This window comes from Phyllobates terribilis, unplaced genomic scaffold, assembly GCF_046119375.1.
Source record: "Phyllobates terribilis strain yellow unplaced genomic scaffold, ASM4611937v1 Scaffold_7__3_contigs__length_470593459, whole genome shotgun sequence".
Classification (NCBI taxonomy): Eukaryota; Metazoa; Chordata; class Amphibia; order Anura; family Dendrobatidae; genus Phyllobates; species Phyllobates terribilis.
In genome coordinates this window covers 244,818,437-244,829,020 of record NW_027362767.1, presented here as the reverse complement: position 1 = coordinate 244,829,020, position 10,584 = coordinate 244,818,437, and positions in this window count along the sequence as shown.

The window sequence follows — 10,584 nt, the reverse complement described above, 5'->3', positions numbered from 1 at the left end:
TAGCGTTAACCCCTAGAAGGCTAAAGCCTGCAAAAGACATCCACTGGACCATACTGTCACGTCAGTATAGTTTTGGAATTTCACCCCTGGTTGGATTCAAACCAACAACCACCATGTTGCTCTACAAGTAGAAGGTTGACATCCAAATCAGAGCTGTCCTTTAGGTTGTATTGGATTTGGTTCCCGCCATATGGCATACTATAGACAATAGGACTCCCATTGAAGTCAATGGTCCCTTGGAGCTTACATAGGACCCTCATAGTAGTCAATGGTCCTTTGTAGCTTGTATAGGACCCCATAGAAGTTAGTAGTTCTGTGGTGTTTGCATAGGGCCCCCATAGAATTCAGTAGTCCTGTGGTGCTTGTATAGGGCCCCCATAGAAGATGATGGTCCCTTTCAGCTTGTATAGGGCACCCATTGAAGCCAATGGTCCCTTGGTGCTTGTATAGGGCCCCCATAGAGGTCAGTGGTCCTGTGGTTCTTGTATAGGGCCCCCATAGAAGTTAATAGTCCTTTGAATCGTGTATAGGGCCCCCATAGAAGTCAGAGGTCCCGTGGTGCTTGTATAGGGCCCCCATAGAAGTCAACAGTCCTTTAAAGCTTGTATAGGGCCCCCATAGAAGTCAATGGTCTCTTGAAGCTGGTAGAGGGTTCCATAGAAATCAATGGCCTTTTGTAGTTTATATAAGGCCCCCTTAGAAATCGATGGTCCCTTGGAGCTTGTATAGGGCCACCATAGAAGTCAATGGTCCATTGGTGCTTGTATAGGGTCTCCATAAAAGTCAATGGTCCCTTGGTGTTTGTATAGGGCCTCCATAAAAGTCAATGGTCCCTTGTATCTTGCATAGGTCCCACATAGAATTCATTGGTCCCTCGGTGCTTGTATAGGGCCCCCATTGAAGTTAATGGTCACTTTCAGCTTGTATGGGGGCTCCCATTGAAGTCAATGGTCCCTTTCAGCTTGTATAAGGCCCCCATTGAAGTCAATGGTCCCTTGGAGGTTATATAGGACTTATAGCCGTTAATGGTCCTTTGTAGCTTGCATAGGGCCCCCATAGAAGTCAATGGTTCCTTGGAGCTTGTAGGGAGCTTTATGACATTCATGTGTCCACCCTCCTCCTTTAATCCACTTTTTACCTCTAATATCTCCATGAATATGGATGCACGTGCCGGGTAGGAGCAGCTTCTGTGCGCTCTGTGTTGTGCAGAGGATTGCAGTACGGAGCTGCTGAATGGCACAGAGGAACTGTCCTTGGTAGAGCAAACTCAGGAAGGAATCCTATAGGGGAATAATAATATGGTTTGACTGTAGATTAGTCCATGGAAGCCTGACAGCTCCACGCTAACAACCAGGGTAATAGGGAGCTTTTGTTTTCTGCAGGGAATGATCACTCTGGCGTAGGCTACCATACAGATTGCTACTGCAGCTTCATTTTACATACAAGAGGGTTTGCTTTAAAATTCTGCTAAATATTCAGGATGGGGATATGCGGCGAATTTTGTGGCATGCAGGGGCATATATAGAAATCATGGGGCCCCATAGCAGAATTTATAATCCCCCCCCCAACACGAAAAAAATAGTTAATAATTGGTGGGGTCACAGAAAAGCATATCTCACAACTTTCCAGCCTTTACAAAGTAATTTTCCTCCTACTGAAGTCCTAGATTCCCTTCTCATTGCCCCCATAAAGTATGATGCCAAAAAAAGTGCCCCCCAAACACAATATAATACCCCCACAGTGAATTCCTCCACAGTACCCTCCACACACCAGTATGATGACCCTACTGTGCCCCACCTCAACTCCCCCGGCAAAGTATGGTGACCCCAACACAGTATGACCTCCCAACTGTGACCCCCACACAGCCCTCCATGCAGTATAATGGGCCTACATACAGTATAATGGCCCCCACACTGTATAATGGCCCCCCACACATCACCACACTTTATCATGACCCCCACTAGACCTCCAAACAATATAATGGCCCACACACTGCCCTCCACACAGTATGATGGACCCCCACACAAACTTTCACACTGTATAATTGCTTGCATAAAGTATAATGGCCCCAACATAGCTCTCCATAAAGTATAAAGGCTCCCACATAGCCCTCCAAATATAGTAATGTCCCCCATAAAGCCCGCCAAATAATATAATAGCTCCCACACAGCCCTGCTTATAGTATAATGGGCCCCATAGTCCTCCATACAGTATAATGCACTCCCCATAGTCCTCCATACAGTACAATGCACTCTCTATAGACCATACAGTATAATGCGCTCTCCATAGTTCTCCATATAGTACAATGCACTCTCTATAGACCATATAGTATAATGCGCTCTCCATAGTTCTCCATACAGTATACTGCACTCCCCATAATCCATACTATATACTGTACCACATACGCCTCCATATGGTATACTGCACCCTGTAGTCCTCCATACAGTATAATGCATTCCCCATAGTCCTCCATACAGTACAATGCACTCTCTATAGACCATACAGTATAATGCGCTCTCCATAGTCCTCCATACAGTATACTGCACTCCCCATAATCCATACAGTATAATGCACTCCCATAGTCCTCCATACAGTACAATGCACTCTCCATGGACCATACCGTATAATGTACTCCCCATAGTCCTCCATACAGTATAATGCACTCCCCATAGTCCTCCATACAGTATACTGCACTCCCCATAGCCCTCCATATAGTATACTGCACTCCCCATAGTCCTCCATACAGTATACTGCACTCCCCATAAACCAAACAGTATAATGCACTCCCCATAGTCCTCCATACAGTACAATGCACTCTCCATAGACCATACAGTATAATGCACTCCCCATAGTCCTCCATACAGTATACTGCACTCCCCATGGTCCTCCATATAGTATACTGCACTCCCCATAGTCTTAAATACAGTATACTGCACTCCCCATAATCCATACAGTATAATGCACTTCCCATAGTCCTCCATACAGTATAATGCACTCTCCATAGTCCTCAATACAGTACAATGGACTCTCCATAGTCCTCCATAGACCATACAATATACTGCACTCCCCATAGTCATCCATACAGTATTATGCTCTCCCCATAGTCCTCTATACAGTATAATGCACTCCCCATAGTCCTTTACACAATAAAATGTAATCTCCATAGTCCTCCATATAGCATAATGTGCTCCCCATAGTCCTCCATACAGTGTAATGCACCCCCATTGTCCTCCATACAGTATAATGCACCCCCATAGTCCTCCATACAGTATATTACACTCCCCATAGTCCATACAGTATAATGCACTCCCCATAGTCTTCCATAGTCCATACAGTATAATATACTTCCCATAGTCCTCCATACAGTAGAATGCACTCCCCATAGTCCTCCATACTGTATAATGCACTCCCTATAGTCCTGCATAGTTCATACAGTATAATACACTCCCCATAGTCCTCCATACAGTATAATGCACTCTCCATAGTCCTGCATTGTCCATACAGTATAATACACTCCCCATAGTCCTCCATACAGTATAATGCACTCCCCATAGTCCTCCATAGTCCATACAGTATAATACACTCCCCACAGTCCTCCATCCAGTATAATGCACTCATCATAGTCCATACAGTATAATGCACTCCTCATAGTCTTCCATAGTCCATACAGTATAATACACTCCCCACAGTCCTCCATACAGTATAATGCACTCCCCACAGTTCTCCATACAGTATAATGCACTCCCCATGGTCCTCCATATAGTATACTGCACTCCCCATAGTCTTAAATACAGTATACTGCACTCCCCATAATCCATACAGTATAATGCACTTCCCATAGTCCTCCATACAGTATAATGCACTCTCCATAGTCCTCAATACAGTACAATGGACTCTCCATAGTCCTCCATAGACCATACAATATACTGCACTCCCCATAGTCATCCATACAGTATAATGCTCTCCCCATAGTCCTCTATACAGTATAATGCACTCCCCATAGTCCTCTACACAATAAAATGTAATCTCCATAGTCCTCCATATAGCATAATGTGCTCCCCATAGTCCTCCATACAGTGTAATGCACCCCCATTGTCCTCCATACAGTATAATGCACCCCCATAGTCCTCCATACAGTATACTACACTCCCCATAGTCCATACAGTATAATGCACTCCCCATAGTCTTCCATAGTCCATACAGTATAATATACTTCCCATAGTCCTCCATACAGTAGAATGCACTCCCCATAGTCCTCCATACAGTATAATGCACTCCCCATAGTCCTGCATAGTTCATACAGTATAATACACTCCCCATAGTCCTCCATACAGTATAATGCACTCTCCATAGTCCTGCATTGTCCATACAGTATAATACACTCCCCATAGTCCTCCATACAGTATAATGCACTCCCCATAGTCCTCCATAGTCCATATAGTATAATACACTCCCCACAGTCCTCCATCCAGTATAATGCACTCATCATAGTCCATACAGTATAATGCACTCCTCATAGTCTTCCATAGTCCATACAGTATAATACACTCCCCACAGTCCTCCATACAGTATAATGCACTCCCCACAGTCCTCCATACAGTATAATGCACTCTCAACAGTCCTCCATACAGTATAATGCACTCCTCATAGTCCTTCATACAGTATAATGCCCTCCCCATAGTCCTCCATACAGTATAATGCACTCTCAACAGTCCTCCATACAGTATAATGCACTCCCCATAGTCCTCTATACAATATAATGCACCTCCATACAGTATAATGCACTCCACATAGTCCTCCAAACAGTATAATGCACTCCCCACAGTTCTCCATACAGTTTAATGCACTCCCTAATGTCCTCCATACAGTATACTGCACTCCCCATAGTCAATACAGTAGAACTCACTCTCCATAGTCCATACGGTATACTGCACACCCCATAGTCCTCCATACAGTATAATGCACTCCCCATAGTCCTACATACTGTATAATGCACCCCCATAGTCCATACAGTATAATTCACTCCCCATAATCCATACAGTATAATGCGCTCCCCATAGTCCATATAGTATACTGCACTCCCCATAGTCCTCCATACAGTATAATGCACTCCCCATAGTCCTCCATACAGTATAATTCACTTCCCATAGTCCATATAGTATAATGCGCTCCCCATAGTCCATACAGTATATTGCCCTCCCCATAGTCCATCATACAGTATAATGCACCCCCCATAGTCCATACAATATAATTCTCAGCCCATAATTAGTACAGTATGCTGCACTCCCCGTAGTCCTCCATAGAGTATATGCCACTCCCCATAATCCATCATACAGTATTATGCACTCCCCATAGTCCTCCATACAGTATATTGCACTCCCCATAGTCCATCATACAGTATAATGCACCCCTCATAGTCTTCCATACAGTATAATACACTCCCCATAGTCCATACAGTATATTGCACTCCCCATAGTCCTCCATACAGTATATTGCACTCCCCATAGTCCATCATACAGTATAATGCACTCCCCATAGTCCATACAGTATAATGCACTCCCCATAGTCCTCCATACTCTGTAATGCACTCCCCATAGTCCTCCATACAGTATAATGCACTCCCCAAAGTCCATACAGTATAATGCAGTAAAATACAATACTCACCTCTCCTCCTCGTTCCTCTGCTGCTCCAGTCTCGGCACTCGGCAGTGAGCGTTCTGAAGCGCCCACAGATCTCTGCACAGTGGGCAACATGTAGTGGTGTCATCGCGCCCGTTGCGTTGAGACGTCAGACGCCAAGGAAGAATGATGGTGGAGGGATCGTCAGTTGATGCTCCCTCCTCCATTATTGCTTTCAACTGTATTGGCATCCAGGATGCCGATTCAGTTGAAGTAGCTATAATGGGCGGGGAGAAGCCCGGTGTCAGCGCTGGCACCGGGTTACCCCCAGCTCACGGGCCACATGGCAGCCACGTGGCCTGCCGCCATTGGTGGTACGCCTCTGGTCACATGGGCAAAAATTGTTGTGTCCCACTACTACATCGCAGCATAATGCAGATACAGTGGGTACGGAAAGGATTCAGACCCCTTTAAATTTTTCACTCTTTGTTTCATTGCAGCCATTTGGTAAATTCTAAAAAGTTCATTTTTTTCTTATAAAAGTACACACTGCACCCCATCTTGACTGAAAAAAAACAGAAATGTAGACATTTTTGCAAATTTATTAAAAAAGAAAAACTGAAATATCACATGGTCATAAGTATTCAGACACTTTGCTCAGTATTGAGTAGAAGCACCTTTTGAGCTAGTACAGCCATGAGTCTTCTTGGGAATGATGCCACAAGTTTTTCACACCTGGATTTGGGGATCCTCTGCCATTGTTCCTTGCAGATCCTCTCCAGTTCCGTCAGGTTGGATGGTGAACGTTGGTGGACAGCCATTTTCAGGTCTCTCCAGAGATGCTCAATTGGATTTAGGTCAGGGCTCTGGCTGGGCTAGTCAAGAATGGTCACAGAGTTGTTCTGAAGCCACTGCTTTGTTATTTTAGCTGTATGCTTAGGGTCATTGTCTTGTTGGAAGGTGAACCTTCGGCCAAGTCTGAGGTCCAGAGCACTCTGGAAGAGGTTTTCATCCAGGATATCTCTGTACTTGGCCGCATTCATGTTTCCTTCAATTGCAACCAGTCGTCCTGTCCCTGCAGCTAAAAAACACCTTCATAGCATGATGCTGCCACCACCATGTTTCACTGTTGGGATTGTATTGGGCAGGTGATGAGCAGTGCCTGGTTTTCTCCACACATACCGCTTAGAATTATCACCAGAAAGTTCTATCTTCATCTCATCAGACCAGAGAATCTTATTTCTCATAGTCTGGGAGTCCTTCATGTGTTTTTGAGCAAACTCTATGCCGGCTTTCATATGTCTTGCACTGGGGAGAGGCTTCCGTCGGGCTACTGTGCTATAAAGGCCCGACTGGTGGAGGGCTGCAGTGATAGTTGACTTTGTGGAACTTTCTCCTATCTCCCTACTGCATCTCTGGAGCTCAGCCACAGTGATCTTGGGGTTATTCTTTACCCCTCTCACCAAGGCTCTTCTCCCACGATTGCTCAGTTTGGCTGGATGGCCAGGTCTAGGAAGACTTCTGGTGGTCCCAAACTTCTTCCATTTAAGGATTATGGAGGCCACTGTGCTCTTAGGAACCTTGAGTAATGCAGAAATTATTTTGTAACCTTGGCCAGATCTGTGCCTTGCCACAATTCTGTCTCTGAGCTCCTTGGGCAGTTCCTTTGAGCTCATGATTCTCATTTGGTCTGCCATGCACTGTGAGCTGTGAGGTCTTATATAGACAGGTGTGTGCCTTTCCAAATCAAGTCCTATCAGTTTAATTAAACACAGCTGGACTCCAATGAAGGAGTAGAACCATCTCAAGGAGGATCACAAGTAAATGGACAGCATGTGACTTCAATATGAGTGCCTGAGCAAAGGGTCTGAATACTTATGACCATGTCACATTTCAGTTTTTCTTTTTTAATAAATTTGCAAAAATTTCTACATTTCTGTTTTTTTCAGTCAAGATGGGGTGCTGAGTGTACCTTAATGAGAAAAAAATGAACTTTTTAGAATTTACCAAATGGCTGCAATGAAACAAAGAGTGAAAAATTTAAAGGGGTCTGAATACTTTCCGTACCCACTGTAAATAGGGTCGTATTACAACAAAACAACAAAAGTGATGGGTAATATCCCTGGTTGTCTAGAGGTGTGAAGTGGTTAAGGGTAACATCCTTTGTGATCTAGGGCAGTGAATGGGGTTTATGGCTACATTTCTGGTCCTATAGTATAGAGAAGGGGTAGTGCACAGTGGATCCCTGGTGGACTAGGGCAGTCAATGGTTGACATCTTTTGTGGACTACGGCCGTCAAGAGGTTAATTATAACATCCCTAGTAGGGTAAAGGGGTTAATAGTTACATCACTGGTGATCTAGAGTGAATAGCCTGGAAAAGGGGTTTACTTATAACATTCTGGGTGGTCTAGGGAAGTGATGGGGTTAATGATACCATCCCTGGTGGTCTAAGCTAATGAAGGGAAAAATAACTGAATCCCTGGTGGGCTGTGGCAGTCAATGTTTGACACCCATTGTGGACTACAACAGCAAAGGGGTTAATGATAACATCCCTGGTGGTCTACGGTGGTAAGGTGGTTAGAAGTAACATCCTCTTCGAATCTAGGCCAGTGAATCAGGTTTATGATTACATTTCTGGTGCTTCAGGCTGGTAAAGGGGTAACTTATAGCATTCTTGGTGGTCTAGGGCAATGATGAGGTGGTTAATGAAAATATCCCTGGTGGTCTAGGGTAGTGAAATGGTTATTGGTCACATCATTTGTGATTTAGGGCAGTGAGTAAGGTTTATGGTTATATTTATGATGCCTGAGGAGGATACTAAAGGGGTTAATGATAACACCCCTGGTGGTCTAGAGCAAAAATGATTCCGTGAAGAGGTTATACTACTTGTACTGAAAGTCAAAGGAGAAAACAAGCTGTGAAGAATAATGTCTAGCCCTTCTTCAGTCTGCCACAGGCCATATATCAGAATATATCCAGTGGAATAACCCAAGAGATGATCTGCTGCCCATCTGATCGGTTGTGAAAGACAACAAGAGGAACCGCAAGGTGACTCAGTGGTTAGTACTGTTGCTTTTCCGCATTGGGGTCCTGGGTTCAATCCCACCAAGGACAACATCTGCAAGGAGTTTGTATGTTCTCTCCGTGTTTGTGTGGGTTTCCTGCAATTTCCCAAATACTCCAAAGACATACGGACAGGGAATCTAGATTGTGAACCCCAATGGGGACAGTGATGATGTCTGTGGAATATGATGGCGGTATATAAGCGCAGCATAATAAATAAATAATAATAATAGTGATAGTCAGTAATACTTCTACCTCCAAATCCCCATCTTAACTTATCTGGCCTCCTTCCTTAGACATTAGCCCACCCTCTTCAAGGCTGAGCTTGGCCATTCAGTCTGTGGTCACTTTTCATCCTATGCTTGTAGTATCATAGTCTGGCCCAAGGACAAGAGAGGGAATTCAAAGACTCTAATCCTAAGCAAACCCGCTTTCAACGAACCTTAAAAGTGCTTCAAAGTGTCACTTTAGCCGTTACTCTTCCGTCTATAGCTGGTCATACCCTAGATTGCTATCGACCAAGTGTTCTGCTTGAGAGAATCGCTGCCAGATCCATCTGAGAGCAGCTTGTCTCTCCACAGAACAAAGGATCGGGCGATGGAAATCCAAGATGGGACAGCCAGGACAAACGGTCGGCCGATCCTGCAGAAATCGACAGGTTTGGATGAGTTTTTATCTACCATGTATGGGAACACCCTATCCTAGTCCAGTCTTGTGGACCAAAGATCTATCATACAACAAAATATCTTTTTCGCTTGACTTTCTGATCATGAATTCAAGCATGGATGACTTTTTTCATGATGATCAATAGCTAAAACAATCAATTCGCCCGACATATCAGGTTTTTTTTTTATCAACATTTGTATGGGCACCTTTCATTTCCTTGTTGAAATGATGATAGCGGTGTATTTATTCCACCCTGCAGAACGTTACCATATATCGTTCATCTAGTAGGGCTTTAGAGAGTCATACCAATAACCACCAATGAGTCGTTGTATACCGATATGAAAATAAAGAAGATTGCCCAATTAACCACCAACTGCACAGTCACAAGCTCACACTGAGGATTTGTGTGCGTAAACCGTGCTGGAAATGAGAGCAAATTATCATTCCATAGATGCGTTTTCTCGAAAACTGAAACTTCTCAAAAACTGAGAAATTTATAGAATGGTCAATGGAAAATTAGTGGATTTGGTTAAAAAGTTTCTTTCTGGTCATCCAGACATCCAGCCCTGCATTCTCTTGTGTAAGGACCTCTACAACTTTAGACAATGGGAAAATCACTTCTATTTACTTGGCACTGCCAACTACTTTTGTTGGGGATGAAGGATGGAGCTTTGGTTTGGAGATAAACGGACCGGTCACTTGTGTTACCCAAGTCCAAGACTGGTAAATCTGCTATGCTATGTATTCATTGATATATCTCCTTGTTCTCTAGGTTGATTTATCTTTTAGGTCTCTAGGAAAGAGGTTCTCAAAATACTTAAAATCTTCATCTTTTTCTTTTAACTTTCCTTTTCCCCAAATCGTAGGTTGGCCATACTCTGTAGATTTTCCTTAGCAGATTTACCAACTGATGATCTCATGTCTAAAAAGAATGTCCAAGCCTCATCGTACAGAAGAAACAGGTATTGTGTTTAATCATGGACTCTCCCAAAGATCAAGAACATGAAAGGTGCCAACCAGTCATGTTTATTTGGGCCAGCTACCCGGCTTAAAGGAGTAGTCCAGGACACAATACCACACTTTTACTCACCAGCTCTGCTTCCTCCTGCTGCCTCCGGATTTCTCTGACATGGCAACCCATTGCGCACCTCTGACGTCATGCCTATAAGGCTTTATAGGCCAATTTATGAGAAGCTCACCGCCTGAGTATTCAGGTAGTTGGCATCCACTCTACC